This window comes from Ursus arctos, unplaced genomic scaffold (genome assembly GCF_023065955.2).
Source record: "Ursus arctos isolate Adak ecotype North America unplaced genomic scaffold, UrsArc2.0 scaffold_9, whole genome shotgun sequence".
In the NCBI taxonomy this organism is placed as follows: Eukaryota; Metazoa; Chordata; class Mammalia; order Carnivora; family Ursidae; genus Ursus; species Ursus arctos.
In genome coordinates, this window is record NW_026623111.1 from 46,934,712 (window position 1) to 46,956,971 (window position 22,260).

The window sequence follows — 22,260 nt, forward strand, 5'->3', positions numbered from 1 at the left end:
TGGAGGAAAAGAAGAAGGGAGAGGGGCGAGAGGAAGGGAGGAGAGGGAAGAGAGACAGAGAGAGAGACGAAGAAGTGGGGTGGGGGAGTGAGAGACACTGCAAGACTGAGGGAGAAGCGTGCCTCAAAGCGGGAGGAGAGGTACCCTTTGTTTGACAAACCCTGAAAGGGAAGCCTTATGTAGCAGCCCTCTCATTCCCACCTCCAAGCGTTTGCCGAGCAGCTAGGTGGAGTCCGCGCGGCGGAGCCCGAGTGCACTCCAGATCCGGGTTTTACCTGCCACCCTCATCCCCCCAGCGCGAGCCCCCTCCCCGACTCTCCGCGCTCTTGGCGCTAGCCAGCCCGCGGCTCATTCTGGCCTCGGCTCGGGCCCCGGCTGCGTCCTCCGCGCGCAGGCTGCACGGCCCCCGCGCGCCCGCGCTCTGACCGGCTCTCGGCGCGTCGCCGGGTCGCCTGTCCGCCCGGCACCGCTCGCCCCAGTTCCCAAGAGCGGGGATGCAGATGCTGCCGCTGGCCCGGGTGGGTGCCGCCGTTGCCGCTGCTGGTTTTTCCCGGACTGCTCGTTGCCTCCGCTCCGACAGCTGCTGCTGCCGCCGCCTGTGACTCGCCCCCTCCCCTTTCTTTCTTCTCTTTTTGCCTCCGTCCTCTTTCTCCGGGTGTGCGCGCGCGCGGATTGCACGGTTTGCTTTGGCAGGAGCTCGCTCGTGTGTGCGCGTGTGTGAGTGTGCGTGTGTGGAGAGCGCCAGAGCCTTGCTCGCTCTCGGAGAGTCGAAGAAGAGAAAGAACCGAAGAGGCGGCGGCGGCGGCGCGGAGCTCGGGGCCGCGCGATGAAGCTCCCACATGCCCTCAGCTGCCCGGCCCGGCCGGCGAGCTAATCGGCCACCCCACGGACTCCGGGCTCTGCGACCCCCGGGACGCAGCCCTCAGCGGCCGGGCGTCCGCTCCGCCCGCGCGCCCCCACCGTGCACCCGGGAAGGAGTTTGCGTGGCCCTCGCTCCGGCTTTCCGCGCAGGTTGCGGGCGCCAGAGGAGACCCTCCGCCAGAGGAAAACCTCGGGAGAAGGAGGCGGGTTTGGCGGAGAAGCCACCCCAGGCTGTCGCGGCTCCCCCTACCTATTCCATTGCTCCCTTTCCCAAGCGGAAAGGGGAGGACGAGGAAGAAGAAGAAAAAGAAAGAGAAGGGGGTGGGGTGGGAGAACTGGATATAAGGATCGGCTGGGGGGATGGTGGAAGATTTTTGGTCTCTTCAGCAGCGTCTTTTCTTAAGCGGCGGCGGCAGCAGCGGCAGCAGCAGAAGCAGGAGAAGCAGCCTCAGCTATGACTGCCGCATGTTAATAGCTGCCGCTTGGGTCTCTCGGCTGCTGCTGGGGACTGAGCCTGACTCCGAAGTTGTGCAACTGTGGACTGGGAGAGACATTTGAACCCTCCTCTCTCTTTGCTCCGTTTTTACCCGCTTGGTGTGTTTGAAGCGAGAAAACGTAAAGAAGACAAACATTTGGTTCTTTTTTTCCCCCCTTTGCCCTTTCTCCATGGCTGTGTAGTAGAAGAAAGGGGGAAGGAGAGACTTTTTGTTGTTGTTTCTTTGGCCGGGGTCTCCACCCTCCTGCTGCCTTCTCTGCGCTTTGGTATCATTCTTTGCCGCGTGTGGTGGGGTGTCTTCTTTGGGGCCGGCCGGTCTTTCTCCCCGGGCTCCATGGCTGGATTGTGGAAACTGCACCCGGCTGCAGGTTGTTGAGCAACTGATGGGACGATCTCAAGGACCGGCGGTTACGAAAGGTAATTTATTCTTCTCACTCTTCCTAATAGTGGTGGTCCTGGCCCGGCGCAGGCGGTGGCGTCCGCGGGGCGGGCAACCGAGGGGGTGCGGGATTCACGCACACTCACCCACCCACTCACACACTCGCCCTCACACAGTCGCCCGCACACACACTCATCCGATCGTGATGCGGGGTGGGAAGGGAGCCTCCTGGCTGGTGGGCACTGGGGTTTGGCACGGGTTCGAGGTTTTTCCAGCAATTGGGCGATTTGGCGGCCGAGAGGGATGAACGGGAGAACAGACCCGGCGCATTCACAGTCCAACACGCTGGGAATAGGACCTGGAATTTCCACCCCGGGAATTTTCCCTCCTCTCTCACCCCCAGTGTCATCCCTTGGCGGGGGCTGAAAACAGACCAGGGGGCGCCTTCTCTCCTTCGGCCGGAGCTGATGCCGCTGGAGGCGGGAGCGGGCTGGATAGCCGACAGGGATCGGGTGAGAGCTGGGCTCTGGGGTGATGGGGACTGAGGGGCGGCGAGCTCCCGGCTATCCTTCCTAGACGCCTGTCTGGAGCATCCATAGGGGCCGCTTTTGCCCAGGTCGCGCCCCTGAGTCGTAGAGCCGTGCTGCCTCTCCGCATCCCGCCTGTTGTGTCCCCTTCACGGCAGTTTGGTTAAGAGCTGCTTGCCCAGGCTTTTGTTAGGCGGTTTTGGTTGGAGGAAGCTGTTACTTTCGTGGGTGGCCCGGGGCGGCGCGGTGTTGGGAGTGGGCACGGGGCGGGGGACGGTGTTGCACGAATCCGGGCAGCCGGGATGCCAGGGCGGGGTAGGAAGAGCATTGGTGTCCGCGGTTGACTGGGTTACAGGTAGGAGGGCAGGCGCCCCGGAGCTTCCAACGAGAGAAGGGGACGCTCCGGCTGCAGCGGAGCGTCGGTGCCATCGCGCCCACGCCACCGGCCCCCTGTCGGAGCAGCGTGCCAGGCCCCCAGCTATAGATGGGTGGGTGTATATATATGTAGGTTTGGGGGTGACCTCTGCTACCAGGGTCAGTTGGCTGTGCGGTCGGCGTTTGCGTGACAGTGTGTGCGCGTTCCTGCGCGCTCCGGGGATGACCGGGAGATATTTGTGGGGATGGTAGAGCTGATGCTACTTGAGCTGAGCTTGCTTATCGAAATCTCCTGGGATCCGCTTAACTAGAAAATCTGGTTTGAGGAGGCCGCGGGGCCCCATAGGGGTTGCGAGGAAGCCTCACAGTGTCCCCTCTCCCCAGTCAGGAGCACTTCCGCGAGATGCGTGCGGCGCGTGTCTCTGGTGCAGCGCTCGACGCACCCCAGATTGGCCCTGATGAGGACCAAGGGATAGGACAGTCATCTCTCGAGCAGACAAATAACCGAGTCAAAGCCATCATAACCCCTGGTCTTTGGAATTCTCCGGTCACTTCCCTCACTCTGATAGAAACGTGCGCTGCTTTATTTATGGCCAGAGATATCACAGCAATTGGGCGAACTCTAGGTGTATGACCCACCTCTGGGTGTCTCCTCCCTGTGCCTGTGTGTGATCCTGCCTGCGGTAGTTGGAGCACATTGTAAACAACGGTGTAAGCAGCCCTGCCACACTTTCCTTTAGAGCCCAACCTGGTGGTGTCTGGTTATGTTTACTTTCCTGGGTGGATTACTCACTGGGAAGTATAAGCCTTCTTGCACCTCTGATTTGTACATCCTTCCAGCCAGCTGCTGGGGAAATGAGGAGACGCATAGACTCTGGCAGGAAGGAAAAACTGCCTTCTGTGCTTTGCTCTGAAATAAATAGGCGGTCTGCTAATTTGGTGTCATATGGGCTATCAACACTAGTTAAAGAATGTCATTGCAAAATCTACAAAGAAACATTTTAGTAATTTTTCACTTGGAGAATGTTCTTCATTTCCCTATGAGATTAAACAGAATTTAGCCAGATTTCCCTGATACGTTTATCAGTCTGTAATGGTACTGAATGATGACCTGAAGTTCTGGCGCCCAATTTGTCTGTATGTGGATTACAGATGGAATTGTCAGTTCTTTTATAGCATCACCAAGAGGTTTTCAAATAATTTGTGTAGGAGCTAAAAGGATAGTTGTGTTGAAAAATCTCTCAGCTTTGTTCCACTCATTTTTTTTTTTGTAATCAAAGCAAGGGTTAAAAAATGTACAAAGATAAACAATCTTTAAAAAGTTAAAAAGCTTAACTGCTTTTCAGTTTCAATAATTAAAAGCTATTAAATTCCGTAGTTGTAGATTAGCTCTGACTGCTTTGGTGTTTGGTGCAAATGACTATGTTCTATTTTGTTTTTAAAAGTATAGCACTGTAAATGTAAAATGGTACTTATTTTCTAGGTACTGTAATTTCTAGATTTCTTTTCTTTCTTTCTTTCTTTCTTTTTTTTTTTTTAAGATCTTGACTTCTTGAAAAAGCTTCGGCTGGAAAAAAAAATACAGAATCATTGATGCCTGATTTTGATTAAGTTATATTTTTATGTGGTATTGCTAGTGACTGTCATCTTAATAGAAAACTTAGAGAATTGTGATTTAATTTATGAGAATCTAGCTTCATATATATGTTTCATTTCTAGAGGATATGTGTTACAATCTTTATACTTGTAAATATTTCCAAAGATTAAAGAACACTTGTCCTCTCATTTTGGAAGATCTAATCACAATGATTCCCAGTCCTTAACATTAGAAGATTTGATCAGATCTGTTCTTTGTTTCCTAGCAGCATGTGTTTCCTAGCAGTCATACATTCCACAGGTCCTGATGTCATTAGAACTGTCTGTCAGTGTATTGTGCTGTCTTTAGCTGAAGGTGAATGTGTCAGAGTGCTTGAATACCATTCCGTAGCACTTCCGTATCTCTAAATATTCAATAACCTGCTGCATTGGTGTATATGCTTGTCTGGACTATTTCTATAAACTTGGGATGGAAGGAGTGATTAGTATAAAGGTTTACGTGAACTATTTAAATATTTCTTAGACCTGTTAGGCTGAATCAGGCATCCCTGGCCTGAAGAGTGATAAACCAGCATGTGATTTGCCTGATGGGTAAATGCTTTTGATGTCTCATTTTAAGTGGCTTGGTGTGATTATCCTTCAGATTGAGAGCTCTCCTCAAAAATATGAATGGGAGATTTTCTTAATGATCTTTTTACAGTTGGGAGACTTAAATATTCCTTTCCACGGGGAATAATAGCAAGTATAAGGCATACTGGCTCCAGCTACCGTGGCTGGCATTGTTTCTAGTAATTAAGAAAGACAAATTTTTTGTGGTCTTGATTTACCTTTGGTTCTTTGGTGAGCTGTAGCTGAGGAAATCCTAAACAAGAGATTTAAAAATGGTGTAAAAGCAAAAGGATTGAAGTGAGTCAAATAATGCTAAACTTGATTGTTTTTCAGATTTCATTTGGACCACTTTAACCATTGGTTGAAACTCTCTGAAAAGGGCTGCTAAGTTGGAGTGACAGTTACTATTACAAGTGGGGGCATTTTTGCCCAAAAATCAGCAAGGAAAACTGATTGATTTTTGTATTTAAGAACAAAGAGCAATTTTTGAGAAATGCTGTGCAGCCTAAATTTAGCATGGTGTGGATGGCTAGAGCAGTTGGAATTAGAGGGAGGTGATCTTTCCTTAAGTTTTGCAAATGGCTATTTTCCCTTAGATTTCTTAGATTTGCATTACATTCAAATATGGATTTGCTCACATAAGGAGAAACCCTAAAGACAGAGACTATATTGTAATTTAGCCTTTGTTTGCCTTCAAGGACATATTTACATTTAGACTATTGTTACGCTTATGTCTAGTCTTTTATGCAAATGAACTTCTTTATAGAATACTCTATTTTATAATAAAATGTAAGTTAAAACATTCAAATGTAAGTAAGGTCCTCCTGACATTTTCCCTTTGTTATCTCCATTTGTGTGTTTTGTGTGTGTGTAGTTGTTGATCAATGGGGAGAAAAATCCCTATTTTTCATTCATTGTGATTTTGATATTGCTGTTTATTGGCCAGTGTGAGAAAGTAATGTGAGCATGCCTCTAGTAGCATTTATGAGTCCTAAGATGTGCATATATCCCCCCAAAACCTTTTAATGTCATTCTGTCTGTCTTTGTGGCCCAATAAAATTAATTCTACTGCATAAGTAACCAGGTATGATATTTTTCTTAGAATTGTGAAGTGTGCTCATGCACTAACAAATACGTAACAAAATTAGCTATCGTACTCGGAATTAATTGGAATTCTCCATTTGTTTTAGGGAGCGGGTGAAGACAGAGTTCTTTTTATATTCGATCATAACAGATTTTATAGATCTTAATAATTTATGTCTTGCTTACATCTTATTGACAGTTAAAACAAGAATTTAGTTTAATATTAACGAATTTCTTCATAAGAGTGATTACATATACATATTAGAAGAAGTTAACATTTGGTCCATGTTATTCAAGAATCTAGATGGAATGATGTTGGTGATAATTCTATGTATTGTGAAAATTATTTCTGAGATGGAAAATTAAATCCCCCAATTGAATATTTCTTTCTGGTAAAACTTGCGGGTCAGTTATTTTGTAGAGCAGGTATTTCTGTCTTCTCAAAGTGAGTTCAGGGGAAATGTGTGGGTCCCTGAGATCCTTTCGGAGAGTGTAAAAAAATATTTCTGTAACAATCCTATGATGTTATTTGCCTTTTACTCTCATACTTTTACAAGTGTACCATGGAGTTTTTCAGAAAGCATGTGAACTGTGATGACATCATTGCTCTGATGGCATATGGCATGTGTGCTTGTATATTCTTGTATTGTAAAATCTTCCCAGTTTAACTATATTAGTTCATAAATATTGATTTGATAGCTATAACCAACATAATCAAAAGTTGCTTTAGGTCGTCAATTTTTAAGCATGTGAAAGGATCCTGGAATTAGGGAGTCTGAGAACCTCTTGTGTTGACTTTTGTCTCCTTGTACCCCATCTGACCATATAAGGAGTCATCTAGGATAAGAAAATAAGTAGACTGTTCAAACTGTAAAAAGACACAAGTAGGTTGGATATTTTATTACTTGACATTTTCAGTATTCTTTTTCCAATGTAGAAAGCTTGTTTTTAGTTTTTTGTTGGTTCCCAGTTACTGAAATAGAAACTTTAAAAATGCAGGTCTCCAGCCTAATTTGCTGACAATAGCAGAGGAGCTACTGGAAATATTTAAGATCTGGGCCCCAGGTTTTGATATTCTCGTGTATGGAGAGACAGAATGGTGTGGTGGTGAAGAGAAGGGACTCTGTGGTCTATTTGCCTAGGTTTGATACATTATTTGACTTTGGGGTAAGATATTGGATCTCTCTATGCCTCAATTTCCTGATATATTTTAATGGACATACAGTTGTTCTTAATTCATAGGTTTTTGTGAAGATTTAAAGGGAAAATACATGCCAAGGGCTTAAAACAGTTCTGGGCACATAATAATAGAGATGCAACTATTTGCTACTATCATTATTCTTATTTTTACTAAGTCTCAGGAGGGTCCCAGGAAACTTTAATCAACTTCCCATGTGATTCAGAAAGCATTCACCTCATTGCTTTACAGTATGTCTTAAAATGCTTTTAAATTTAAAAATTTCATATAAGAGATAATCTTGGCTTTATTTTACCCTCCCACTTTAAAACTAATGAAGAGTTAATGGGGATTTTTTTTTTTTTTATAGTAAGAACTAATAAAATACCTTTCTTAGCTTGGGCTAAGCTTGAAGTTGGGTAGAGCATGAATGCCCAATTAAAACTAGATTTCAAAGACCCTAATTGAATATTTATGTATCTTGGGAATTATTAGGGAGGAAATCACTTTTCTGAAGCGATATCAAGACGACTCACTGCACTCAGTCTGTTAATCACTATCCAAGCACCACAACAGGCCATTTTCAGTGAAAAGGATCTTTGGGGTAATTATATGGTGTAGTTCAGTTTGTTTGTGAGTAGTAATATGCCTAATGAGTAAGGGAGGCTCCACAAAGAGACTAGCTTTACTAGCTGCCGAAGTTTAACTGGTGAACTGTAATACTTCTAAATGCCACTTTGACATCTATGTGAAAACTTTAGAGATGTGTTATTTATAAATTATATACATCTTAGCGGGATATATTCTATGGCTAGTGTAATTTCTGACGTAGGCCTGCCACTATGAAATCAGTATTGCAGTACTTATCATCTCCATTTGGTTAATACTGATCAAGTATTGTAGAAACTAAATTATACTCCTTAGATGGGCACTGTCCCTAATTATGAACGTCTCAGAAATGGCCTTTGGAACGAGAGGCACTTGAATACAGTCCCAGCTCCACAACTTTCTAGCTTTGTCATCTCTATCTGTAAAATAAAAGTAATAAAAGCTACATGGCTGGTTTAGGGAGGGGAATAGGAAGTAAACAGAAAAATACCTGATAGAGTGAACATTTAATGAATGGTCGCTATTACTATTAGTTACAGTATTATCAGAAATGTCCTTAAGTACCATTAGTAAGAAAATTTAGCTAAATCAAATATCATTTTCTTAATTGAAGAGTTCTTGATGAGCTATGCAAATCAATAGCATTTTCTTAAGCAGTTGAGAAAGGCTTCATGTGTCTTTTTGTTTTTCCCATGTTCTTTCCCTCTCTTCTTTTTTAACCTTTTGTTAAGTACCTATTTTTGAGTTTTTCTTCCTAATCTTAAAATGTTATGCTCTGCTACTAATTCCCCACCAAAAATCATATAATCCTGACAGGAAAATATTTTTGACAGCCACCCAGTGCTGTGTCTGAAGATTGACTTTAAATCACGTATAAAATGAAAGTAACAATTTAACTTAAGACATTTTAAATTAAACTCCTCATCATCTTTTCGCATGGCATCAGCAGCTCTTAGAGCTTTAACTGCATCAGAATTTCCTACAGTGTTGTAACCAAATCAAGTCATCATAAACTTCCACGATTTAAGGATTTCTATGCTTTTAAAAGATTTATAATCCTAAAGTTCAAGTCCTCGTGAGATTGCGATAAATGTAGATGAACCCTTAAAATTCAAATCCCAAAATTGCTTTAAAGACCAGAAGTTTTGAAAGGGTCATAAATAAGTCCAAATTTTAAAATTAACATCTGTATGTCCATGATGATTGCCAATAAAAGAAGTTATTAAGATATGTGACTTATACCTATAATTATCCAGCATTTATGTTAAAGCGGAAAGACTGTACAACAACATGGTAGGTGGTAAAGATGAATGAAAAAATAAGCTGTGTGTTGGACAGCTGAGTTGCTAAATTGTACCAGAATTAAGTGTTTTAAAGTATGACTCAAGAAAATGAAAGCCAAGTAGAAACGACACCCCCTTCTGTTTGATCAGCTTGTGTTGGTGTTTATGCGTCCCGCAGAGGCAGAGTGTGTTACTATTCATGACAGCCCCAGTGGCTCCACAGTAGCCTGAGCCTGTGAGAATAGGGGAGAGACTCAAGCCCAGTTTTTGATGTTCTGCATGGGTGGGTAACCTGAATACTAAAATGCATTCCATTGACAGCTGACCCTGTAAGAAGTTTTTCAACAGTCTCCTGTTTTGTTTTGTTTTGGTTTGGTATTTTTTCCCCTTTTCCTCTCCTCAGAGCTCTTCCAGATACTTTTGGATAAGAGTAAATGGTCCTGACTGATGGTCATCTTTTTGTATTAGATTTTATTCTGGCAAGAATGGAAGGCTCAACTGGTTTATATTTATGTCTTCTGTTTTTTTCAAATTTTCAATGTTCTTGATTTGTCTGTCCATGGCTAATGGTTGTTGCTTGAACCTTGACTCAGAATACTGATCATGACTTCAAGGAGTGGACAAAGAGTCTATTGAGAAATAGTTTTGGGTTAACATGTGCATATCTATAGACTTTCTTCTTTATATTGGCTTTAACTCTTCAGCTGAATTTGTCTATTGAGTTTTAATCATATTACTAACTGTAGTCGACTTTGGAAGAACAGCTTAGGCAACCATTTTCTTTTGAAAAAATGCACAATCATTTTTTGAGTTATAGGTATTTTCAGTGAAATTTCACCTTAATTTTCAAAAATTTTTATGTGTGACAGTTAAATATTATTTAAGTCATTCCAAAATGCTGCATATTTTATAACATTTCAATTATCTTGTGGACCTAAATTCAACTTATAAGATTTAGTAAAATGAATGTATTCATTATCTCTTTTAATTGCAAAGACACCTCCAGCTAGCTTTAGGCTAAAATGATTAATATATTGGGAGGTTGTGTTTCTCACCTAAAGAATCTTAGGGAAGAATGGAGATTTACCTAGGCATCAGAAAAAGAAATAGCACCTTGAATATCACTAGGATTCTGCTCTAGTTGGATGCCCCTACCCCAGTTACCACTTTTCCTTCTCTTTACCTATTGGATCCTTTCCCTTTGACCACAGTCTGAATTTTTGGTACCAGGCTTTAGGTCAATCTACTACCTCCAGCTTAGTGGAGTCAGTAACGATATTGTAGATCCTCTGTGGACAGACACATAGTTGGCTTGAAGAAGGAAAGACTCACTTAAAAGGCAGTGAAAACCTGAATGTCCACTGTGGTAATCCTTTGTTAACTAAGGTAGATGAGACATTAGGTGAATTGGCTAGGAAAACCATTAAAAATGGGTTTTATTCTCTTCCTGTATGCTGCCAAGGTGATTTTGGAAAATGCTTCCCTGGAAAATGCTTCCCACTTAGTTGGCCCAACAAACATGCAAATCAAGGGATTCAAATCTTCAGGTTCAAGAACACCTGTGAAACTGCCTGAGTTATCAGGGCATGCATATTTGTAAAGCCACCAAATATTTGAAAGATGTTACTTTCCTTAAGCAATGTATGCCATTCTGTCATATGATGGTAGAGTTGTCATAGTACAATTCCAAACAGGGGCACTGGACACAGGTTTGGTGGCAGATAGAGTGCTGAATTTTTGCTACCTATGCTTAAAAATGCAGAGGAACACTGATCCTAAATATAAGTGCAGGTTTAAATGTAAATTATTTAGGCATTGAGCATAACCAGGTGAACAGAGCTCCCAAGATGTGCCGTTGGACACAAGAGTTCATGGTTAAATTAACTTATGTATGAGCACCACCAGCCACATAAAGAGGGTCCTTATTGAAAAGGAACAAAAGTTCCTAAAGCACAGGTGGAGGTTGAACAGAGAAAAAATTATGCTGGAAGGAACTGAAGAAACAAAAACTTACGTCATGGGAATAAATATATCACAAAAAGAAATGCAAATAGAAGTAAAAGCGGAAAAGATGGGTTTGCAGATATGAATCCATCCATTTGAGACATTTAATTGTTTTACACTTGCTAGTATACTCATTAGGTCATGCTACTGATTGGAATATGTGTTTATTCAAGTAAACCTTATGTTTAGAGGCAGAATATTCAAAAGCACAAGTAGGACATTTCATATAATTTATTAGCTGTCAAAGAATCCAGTGGAAATATACTTCAACCTTTCCAATAATTATTCAAAATAATGGATCCATTATTATAAAAACTAGAGTTTGGGTAGTGTTTAATGCTGACACTTGACCAGCTCAAATAAAATGATGTTTTAGAAGTATTTTTTGTAGAAGTTGGGAAACCTCCTTAATTTATTATTTTTACTTATTTTTTATTCAAAATGGGAAGTTGTATTGACTTCATTTTTAATACCAACTCCATATAAAAAAGTAACATATGGAGATAATTTGGGAGAATTTTTAAAGATTAGTATAAAACTTAATTAGAACTCCCATGTACCTTCCTTATTGTTGCATATCCTTGAAGAACAAAGAGCACTAAAAATTAGTAGGCTGTCATCATCAAATTTTTCTGATTTGACATTATTAAGCAAACTTTGCGAGTATTTCTTTTTTTGGTGCATTTGATTAAATGTGTGATCGTATCTTGGTGAAATAGCCGGCTGGGCTGCAGACAGTAGTGTTCAGAAATGAAATTTGCTTAGAGCCTCTGAACAGACATTTTTCAATGAGACCTTTTTTGAATAATGGAGGATAGTGAGATTGCAGTGGTATGTATGTGTGTTTTCTTCCTTGAATATAGGGAGTGTTGAGATAGAGCAACAACACAAAAGTAATGAGGTATGAAAGAAAGCATTAGGTTTGTAAATGAGAAATTAACCTACTTTATGACAAATGAATGAACTATTTGTATGAGGGACTCCGTATCTTTATCAGAGGTTGGTATGCTAGTCTGTCTGCTTTGGTTTAGTAATCTCACTGTGTTAACTTCCTTTCCTGCTCCTCTCTCTTAGCTTGGTAGATGTAGTTCTGGAATTTTTGCTATATCCCGGTGTTCATCATGTATGTAAGCTCTTTTGATCCTACCTTGGTGCCCATAATAGCTGAATTTTGATTTCCACTCATCCTTCCCAGTGCAGCTCATTATAAATTCTGAACAAACATATTTTAAAAAGGTTTTTTTCACCCCTGATTATAGTACTTGCTCATGTTGAATACTTGTGAAATATAAAGTCAAAATAGGAATCACCCTGTATATCATAGTGGTACATCTCAATGTTCACAGATATTATTTCACACATATTTTAGCTTGATTATCCACATATTCTATATATTATCTGTATTTTATGTGTATGTGTTTGTTTTAGAATTAAGGTTAAACTATATATACAGCTTGTGTAACTCTCTCTAAGTTTCCCAATGCCATTCATTTTTTGAAAGCATCATTTTAAATATCGTACACCAATATTTCATAGCGATACATTATGATTTACTTAAACATTTCCTTATTCATGTAGGTTGTCATATTTTTCTAGGATAAGTAATGTTAAGGTTGTCTCATTCTCTGATGATATCTGTAGCACAGAATCCTTGAAGTACAATTACTAGGACAAGGTAAATAATTACCATTTGACTTACTGCTTGGTTACAGTGATCTACATGCATTGTTGTTGTCTGAGCATAAGTGGTCCCCCTAACTTTCTGGAAATTCTTTCCTAAGAATTGTTAACTCTTGGTTATGTATAATTAGTCATTACTAACTCTAGGTTATTATATACTTAATAAAGTTAGTAACTTACTGTTTGGTAGTTTTTAAGAATTACTAACTCGTATGTATCAATGTGTAAAAGCTGAGGTCAGTAAAATAGTAATAAAAAATGAAATTTACTGGCTATTAACATTTAAATAAAGGACTGTGCCTAATGTCTTTGAATTTAACATAATGTTAAAACAAAACTGTACAATGAAACTGATTTATGAAGAATTAAGAAGTTCACCATCCAGTTTATGTCCCCATAAACTTTCTTAGTTTTGTTCTCTGCTCTGAATAGCTCTCTTCTTCTTCTTTTTTTTTTTTTTTTTAAAGATTTTATGTATTTATTTGACAGAGAGAGACAGCTAGCGAGAGAGGGAACACAAGCAGGGGGAGTGGGAGAGGAAGAAGCAGGCTCTTAGCGGAGGAGCCTGATGTGGGGCTCAATCCCAGAACGCCGGGATCACACCCTGAGCCGAAGGCAGACGCTTAACGACTGCGCCACCCAGGCGCCCCTGAATAGCTCTCTTCTCTCTTAAGTTCATCTAAAACATCAACTTAACAAAGCTCTACTCTACCAAACCATATGGAACAAGAACATTGGAGGGCTTGGTTTGGGCTTTTTTAAAATTTAAGTATGAAAAGTAGAGGTAAATTTTATCAGCAAATATATTTAAAGTAAATGATGTTTGATTATAAAAGGAGAAAGAGGTCCATAAAGAAAAGTAAGTAAGCAGCACATTGTGGCTCATAATTAGTAAACATGAACTCAAGTTTTGCTTGGTGTAAGTTCAGTTAAAGATCTGCCCATAAGAATAAGAGTCAGGGGTAAATTATGAGGTGTTCAGTAGGTCCAAGTAAAATGGAAGAAGAAAACAGCAGGTGTATAATGCAACTTTTTATAATTTTTATAGTGATAGCAATACCTTTTGAGTTTGATTTCAGTAGTTCATTCTTTGGTCAAAAGGACTAACAGTTCTACTTTAAATATCATCTTTGTGACTTCTGCTTCCGGTTATAAAGGCATAAATGTTAAGTACATTTCTAGCAGTCAGATTGGTAACCAATTCTTACTTCACTTTCTATATTTCTTTAAATCTGCACCAGAACATATTCATAGGACAGAGTTTAAAGCTTGATTAATAAATGAATATATAACTGCATGAATGTGCTTTATGGACCTAGAAGAAACAATTGAACATGAAAGCAGTTTTTGAAGTTACTGTTGCAGGTTAAGTTCAAGTACCATTGAAAATTGCTCTGTACCAGCATATGAAATAATAAAGGCATAGTAAGAATCTTAAAAGGCACACTCTAGCACACTGTTTCCTTAAAATAAACATTGAATTGTTGATTAGCAGCTCATCATTTGCTAATTAGCAGGTATACGTTTTTAGTTGTATAAGATGAGGAGGTTCTAGCCATCTGCTGTACAATACTGTTAACTGTAGTGACAATATTGTACAGTTAAAAACCTGTTAAGAGGGTAGATCTCATGTTAAGTATTCCTACCACAATAAAGTAAAAATTAAAAGAAATTAAGTTCTCAAGAACTGAAGTGACATGTCCAAAGCGACATGGCTGGTTTATAGCATATACTGCCTTTTATTAAGGAATTTCTCAGTCTTGCACTTGAGTGTTCTCATTTTTGATTTTAGGCAAGGTGGTGTCACTGTGTAGCTGATCACACTGGTCCTATAACTTCTCTAGGTCTGTTTCATTTGTAAATCGTGGATAGGACTAGGGGTTCTTTCTCTCTAAAAACATCCATGAGGTAAAAATAAAATGGTAGAGCTCATTAGTATAGAGTATCTGTACTTGCAAGTTGCTATTTCAAGAAAACTTAATAGGTGTTTTTTTTTTTTTTTTAAGAATTTTCATATTACATCCGTCTTAAAGGGCTAAGGCACAAGATTGCATGTGGTAATATATTTTAAAACTGTAAAATAGGTTAGACATTCTATTTGTGAATGCTTAAAAAGAGATGGACATAATGAAGGTATTTTACATTCTTTAAAAATGTTAAGGACTTGAAGACATTTCTCTCATATTTCTCTTTTTTTATTTCTCTATATTAAGGATGCTAATTATTAGCAATAAATCATCTTAAGATTTGATATATGGGATTCAATAAAGCTTCTTACATCAGCTTTCTTTTCCTTATGTTTATATATCAAATAAATTCCACATCGAGTTCTGGGCCAAAGGTACTGTTATCTTATACTATGGCAATTTCAACAGCTCTTCATTTATAAAGCAGAAGTGTGTACGTTGAATATTGAATAATCAGTGTTCCCCTTTCCTTTTTTTTTTACATAGCTGAATTTATTTACATAAAATTCTTACACATCATGTTAGGATTTAAGCATTAAGGTACATTAAGTTCTATATTAAACAAATGATCTTTACTGAAAGTAATGAATACATGTGTAGGGGAATACAAAATATAGCAATAAAATGTATGTTAATGAGAAGCAAAGAGAATAAGCTTGGGAGTCAGAAATGCGTGATTTCCAACACTCTCTCTTTAGAACCTTATAAAAGTGGGGCGCCTGGGTGGCACAGTGGTTAAGCGTCTGCCTTCAGCTCAGGGCGTGATCCCGGCGTTACGGAATCGAGCCCCACATCGGGCTCCTCCACTATGAGCCTGCTTCTTCCTCTCCCACTCCCCCTGCTTGTGTTCCCTCTCTCGCTGGCTATCTCTATCTCTGTCGAATAAATAAAACCTTTAAAAAAAAAAAAAAGAACCTTATAAAAGTTACTTAATTTCTCCAGGCCTTGGTTTAAAATGGGAATAAAAACACTTACCTTTAAGAATTATTGTGAGAGTTAAATAAGATGAGAGATATATATATATATATATATGAAACATTCAGCCCATGGATGGCTTTTATTGTTTTCGTTAGTTTTTTCATTTGTTGTTGAGGTTGGCACCTCTTAAGTGGGTCTCTAAATTGTTCTGCTTTTTTCTGCAGTTTTTAGAAGACCAGCTTCATTAAGGCATTAATTTTGTCATTCACTATGTATATTTGTAAACACCAAATGTCTGCAGGGTCCTGGTATATATATGGAGCATAATGTGGCAGAAGGAGCCTCTGGCTTCATAGCACTTGCAAATCATGGAAATAAAGAGCATTAAGGAATGCATCTATTATCATTAATTATTTAGTTAAAATTGTGGTAAATGCTACAAAGGTCAAGTCCAGGATGGTAAGAGAGTTAGAGAGTTATAGCAACAGGATCCGACCTTGTCTGTGTTGGGGGGTGAGTGGGAGCTGGAGAGACTTCCCAGAGCAATTGACATTTGAACTGAGATATGAAAGTTGACTAGGCACCCAAGAGAATATGCTGGTTCACTGCTCCCTTCACATTCTGTCATCAGAAGATCTCATCACAAACCCAAGCATGTTCCAGTGGAGGAGATTAATAGAGCTGAATAAAGGGAAGAAAATTGAGCATAGTTACCTTGCTTTGGCAATAGGGACAACACAATGGAATTTTTCACTTTTCAGAGAAAGTAAGTTAATATCGCAAACATTGTAGTATCAGTTGTCAGCCTGTAATATTAAATTTCAGGATGGTAAACTATCTGTTGACCATAAAGAATGGTCAGGCACTGTAGATTGAGATGAGAATACTTGAGAACTATACAAATATTGAAACCAAGACTTTTTAGCTTGGTTTGGGAGATGTAGGTCTGTGTCTTTGTGACTGCGGGGTTGTTTTACTCTAGAAGGTTGGTTTCTGTTCATCCTCCTCCAGTTTTTCCTCATCCCCATTGGCCAGTGAAGTGTCCGGTATCTTTTGTTCCTGAGTAACTTTGTAGAAGTGGAAGGACGAGCTTTAGGAATACCGGGACTAAATTTTGGCAGTGTTGTGGTTATCACTATTTCCTTGTCAAAGAATAGCAGTAAAATATCAACCTGGCAAACAGTTGTTAAGGGGCATGTGGTATTATCATTTAGTAAAGAAAGTAGACTCTGTGTATCATCTCTTCACTTCTAGAATTTAGCTTATTATTTAAATTTTGGAGGGTACCCACAGTATTTGAGGAGAAAGCTGATTTTCTTATTTAGAACAAATTTAAGATTAATAAAGTAATGGTAAAGCATGTTTTAGAAAATAGATGATATTAGTTTAAGAGTCTGAGCAAAATGATAAGTGTGTTTTAAGAAAATTAAGAAATTAAAGAAAATTTTTAGTAGAGGAGAAATACTATCGTAAGAAGATAGTAAATTCGGAGTCATTAATCTTTTTCCTCCATTTATCAATGTTTGTTGAGTGCTTCCTATATGATAAAATTAAATACAATTGTGATAGAGATGAAAAAAAGGGAAAGTACTGAATTTTATGAAGATACTAGGCTTAGGGATCTCAGGCACTCTACATGAGAGGTTTTCTTTTCTGCTGAGCCCTGGAGTGTACATAGGAATTGACCAAACAAATAGCCTTCAGGAAGAAGAGAACCTTCTGTTTCAGTTCCTAGAAGAAGAAGGATCTTGGTTCATGTGAGGAATTCAGAGGTCTAATAGCAGGAACATAAAGATTGAGAGGGAAGTGGCATCAAATCTGGCCAGGAAGTAGGAGCCCTGCATTTGTAGTGTGTGGTGGTTTTTTTTTTGTTTGTTTGTTTTTTTTTAAGGTTAAGTATTTTGGACTTTATCTTAGGAGCAGTGAGAAGACATTAAAGGTTTTAAGTAGGGCAGTAACAATAATGGATTTTCATTTTACGAAGATCGTGTTGGCTCTCTCTGTAGACCTAATTGGAGGAGGCATCAAGAAAGGGATGTGGAGAGACCAATTATAGGAGAGTCCCCACTTCTGCCGTATAGCTGGGAGATGTAGGACAGAGCGCGCCTCTTTCTGATGAGTGGTATATAAAGATGAGGTTTGCATTAAATAAATCCCTTTTGACTCTAATATTCTGTACTCTAATTTGATTGTAAGGACACAGGGGATCTAAGTGATGGTGATCATTGGTTAAATGACCTTATCTGATCTTGTTACTCATTTTTCCTGATCTATCTGTTGGTATACTGTTATGTAGTTATAATACTCTCTCCAGTTGTTAAGTCAGATGTATTTTTATCTGAATCTTAATATGTCTTCTTTAGAGACCTATCATATAATTAGAATTTTTATATGTTTGTATTTTAAATGCATGTAAAAGTTATATGTTGGAACTACATTTAATTTAGTTAAGAGGGTTTAAACCACAAAGTTTCTTGCATTTTGGTCAAAGCAATGTTTATAAATCCTCATTATTGAAGTCATTCAAAGGAATTCCTATTTTTTTTTCTTTTAAAGATTTTATTTATTTGAGAGAGAGAGAGTGAGCAAGAGAGAAAGAAGGAGCAGGGGGAGGAGGAGGGAGAAGCAGACTCCCCACTGAGCGGGGAGCCCAACTCCGAACTCGATCCCGGGAGTCGTGGATCATGAGCTGAAGGCAGACACCTAACCGCCTAACCGACTGAGCTACCGAGGTACCCCCAAAGGGATTCCTATTTTAACGATATGTGAAAAAACAGTAGTACATGTTTCTTGCAACACTACAATGGTGTGCTAATCTGAGTGACAAAGGGAAAAATGTTGATTGTATATTATTTAAGAACTTCTAAGACACTTTAGCTTTTATGGCTTTCATTAATAATTTAAATACTTAATTATTCCCTGAGTCCTGTCTTCTAATTCTCTGTAGCTCTTTGTTATATCTCTTTTATGGCATTTGTGACATTGTGCCATGGCTTTTGATTATTTCTCTTCTTGCTTTTTACCTTTGTGGAAATAGAAATTCACCGAAGGCTGGGGCTGCCCTTGGTTTTTCATAATCCGGAGTACTTGATTATGTAAATGAGGTTTCTGTTGTATGTTGATAGGTTGATATTTTTAAAGGTGGTGTAGTTTGTTATATAAAGCACCATACATGAAATGCACCTGATATAATTTTTAAAAAATTAATAGCACAAACTCTAAAAGCTTGGCTGTGTCTATGAGACTTAGTGATTTAGAACATGGGTGTTAGAGGCAGATGACCTTCACCCTAAATCTTGAAACTACGGTGTAACAGCATTGTGACTTTGGGTCATTTTCTGTGCCTTGGTTTCTTCTCTGACTCACTGGGCTAAAACCTATTTCATAGTGGGGTTGTGAGAATTAAAGTAGTTCATATAATATAGTGCACTGTCATAAGGTTTGATTATTATTAATAATATGAGAGTCAGATGGGAAAAATAGATGCTATCATCACCCTTGCCTCACGTAGCAAGAGTGGAGCACAGTGATTCAAGACCTCTCTTTTTTTCCTTTGCTCACTAAGTTTTTGTGAGATTGACATATTTCTTATCTGTGACTGCAATTTTCATGGCCTTCCATTTGGAGTCATTTTGTCATGTAACTTCATATACACCATACTATCTTTCTTATTTCTGAGTTATTCTGAAAGGAATGATTATCTAGCAATTTATGAGATACAAACGGAAGCCTGAACACTTGTAGGCACTGTCAGATAAGAATGCTAAAAATGCATTTATTACCTATTTCCATACATTCTGTAGTCATATATACCTAATATAGAGAGACTATAAAATGCAGTTTGTCTACGTAGTGTGTCAGGATAGACACACTTCCCACTGTACATTTCCCCCTAAATCAGCTGTGTTTAGGATTTGATGACAATGACTCTTTTTAAAAGCGACCATCAAAGAAAATAGTATTATTGTCACAAAGAAAGAACTATTTCAGAGGATAGGGTATGCGCTCAGAGTCCTTTATGTTGAAGAAACTTCATCATGTTGAATGGAATATGGTTTTATAAACACGTATAAAACAATGAGGGATTATAATTAAATAGTACTCAGCAAATTTATTGGCACCTTTAAGATAAAATATGCAATTGACATGCATAATTAAAACAACATAGTTTTCAAAAATATTTTGAAGGCAGGTAATCTGAAAGTTTTTACAGATGTGCATAAACTAGGAGTTGGTGCCCTTTATTCTTGGCCTGTGAGAACTTGCCCTTCACAGGTAGGCTTGTAATATGATGTCAATATTTGTGTCCTCTTGAAGAACTGCTCTTTCAATATAGGATATTCTCTGTTCTCTAATTATAGTATGTAGAGGAGATACAATTTAAACCTCTGTTGACAGCTGAAAGGACTTTTTGAAAGAATATAAAAGCCCTTAAGTTCTTGTTCTGGGTAATCAAATACTTGATTTTACTTTTAATCCTAACTGCTCTAAAAGTGAATATGCAATTTTTCTGTGAGTTTTTGACTTAATACTTTCTTCCATAATTAAATTGTTTTATTTTTTTCAGAATGTTGTATTAAAAAGAACTGTTAAACACAGTGTGACATAGCTGAACGTATTTAAAAAAACTTATTTTGAATAATATAGGGTAATTGTAGCAAACCAGATGTTGCTAAGTTCTTATTTAATCAGAGATAAAAAATATTCACAATATAGTTTTGTCTAGCTGTCAGCTTAGATAAATGAATCCATTTCAATCAGCATGCTCCTAGCGAGAAAAGGAGGCGATATAATAACATTTTTCTAGCTACATTTGTTGAATATAAATATTAATCTTCTATGTGGTTAAAACCATGCTGTGCCAATTCCATCATAACCATAATTGCAGAGAAGCCTTTTAGATTTTTTTATATTTATGATTTTACTTCTTTTTATCCTTCTGGAGGCATTGAGTTAGATTCTACTTTTCATTTAGATTATATGTCCATGTAGGTTTGTGTTAATCTCATATCATCTTGAGGCTACTTGTTAAGACACTATGGTGTAATTTATTCTCCAAACATAATACTATCATATCGTCAAGGTTTTTTTTTTTTCTTCTTCTCCCAAACCTACACCGCTATCTTTACCTTTTAAAAAAATCTGTTATAATACATGAGAGAAATTTAAATATTAATATTTTATATATTTCCTCTTTTGTTCTATAGCATTAGTTAAGACACACTGCTTCCAGAGCTGTGCTGACTTCTCAGAAAATGGTGCATAAAGTAAAACACTAAAAGAAAAACAAAACCCAGACTAACACAACAAAATAAAATAAAGCATAAAGCCAAAAAAAAAAAAAAAGTTAATTTCAAGCTCCATTAGAAATGCCAGTGAGAAGAATGGCAGGATATCATGATAGGTACAGAGACCAAAGTGGTAAGGAACGAGTTTACATATTCTAGTCATCTTGTTGTGTAGTCAAGAAAGGTGGAAAGGAAAACAGACCAGGAAGTGAATAATTTCTTAAGACAATCTCAACAGCATCACTTTTCTATACTAATAAAAGTTTTAAATGTAACTTTATATTCTGTCTTAAGGGCCTGTATACAAGGGGCTGTAGTAAGATGTTTGATATTATGGTCCTAATTGTTGATTTTTATCATATGTATGGAAAGCTTGTAGAGAAAATTGCTGGCATAGTGGAAAACCACCATGAGCTGTAATAATTACTGGAGCTAATTGACTGTTCCAGTTTATGTGGATGTTTGTTTAGGCCATTTATTGAGGAAATATAGAAAATGAAGATTGAAGTTGGAATTTTATTTCCACCTCTAAGAATAATTCTTAAGGATGAGTCTCAAATTTTTTAAAAAAATAATGTTCTTTCTCTCATCTCAGTTTTGTTCATGTCTTCTTCAGAAAGCAAGTTTTGAAAGCATTCTTCCTCATTGGTAGATAGAAAATTGGTTGGAGGCTTTTCACAAAATTGTCTTTAGAGAGAAATTAGAATGCTAAGGAGGGAGGGGGGAAGTCATAGCTTTATCTCCTCTTGCTTTTATTATGGAATTTTGAGAAAAGAGTAGAAAGCGTATTTGATGGGCTCTCTCTATAACTGTAGATACTACCTACACTGTGAGCGGTGAAAAGACAGTGATGCAAAATTGTCCTTTTATGGATTTCTCATTGGCCTTCTTGCTTCGGTGACTTGAACGAGGAATAAAACAATACTCTTCTCCTGGAACAGGGTGGTTTTGAATGTGGGTGTAGAACCAGATTGGTGAGTGGTGGTGTCGGTCAAATGCCTACTTGTGTTTAAGATTTATATGTCAACATTGTGGGTGTTTTGCCCACACACTATGGGGTAACAACCCATATTTGATTTTAATTTTTTTCCTATGGTATTGAGGGTGTGTGTCTGAGTGTTTGTGACTTAGTGATTGTCTGGGCAAAAGAGGTAGGTCATTTGGAGTTACTTGTCATTCTGATGTTGGCCAGTTTCTGTCTGCCTCCCTATGCCTTGTGAAGCACAATAGAAACAATAATTTAGAAAGCAAGTGATCAGCTTCCAGTGGCAAAATGCTAGTAGATTCCAGACTTTAAATGTATGATTTGTGGGGGTTGCCAGATATTACCTTCAGAAATCCAAATTCACAAAGTACTAGGTAAGTGTCATTGTATTTATTAATCTCTCATTTTAATTTCTTGATGTAT

The 22,260-nt window shown here is 38.8% G+C and overlaps 1 protein-coding gene across 8 annotated transcripts in view; it reads left to right on the plus strand.

The window, feature by feature from the left end:
• The first annotated feature begins 350 nt into the window (after positions 1-350).
• The window catches only part of ADGRL3 (adhesion G protein-coupled receptor L3), a 788,566-nt gene continuing 766,656 nt past the window's right edge, over positions 351-22,260 (plus strand). For 7 of the 8 annotated variants that reach the window (XM_026508964.4, XM_026508973.4, XM_026508974.4 and 4 more), the window contains exon 1: positions 433-1,774. The gene's annotated coding sequence lies outside the window, so the exon portion shown is untranslated. Of the gene's footprint in view, positions 1,775-22,260 lie in introns of all 8 variants that reach the window. The other variant, XM_044387778.3, reaches the window with a different exon arrangement.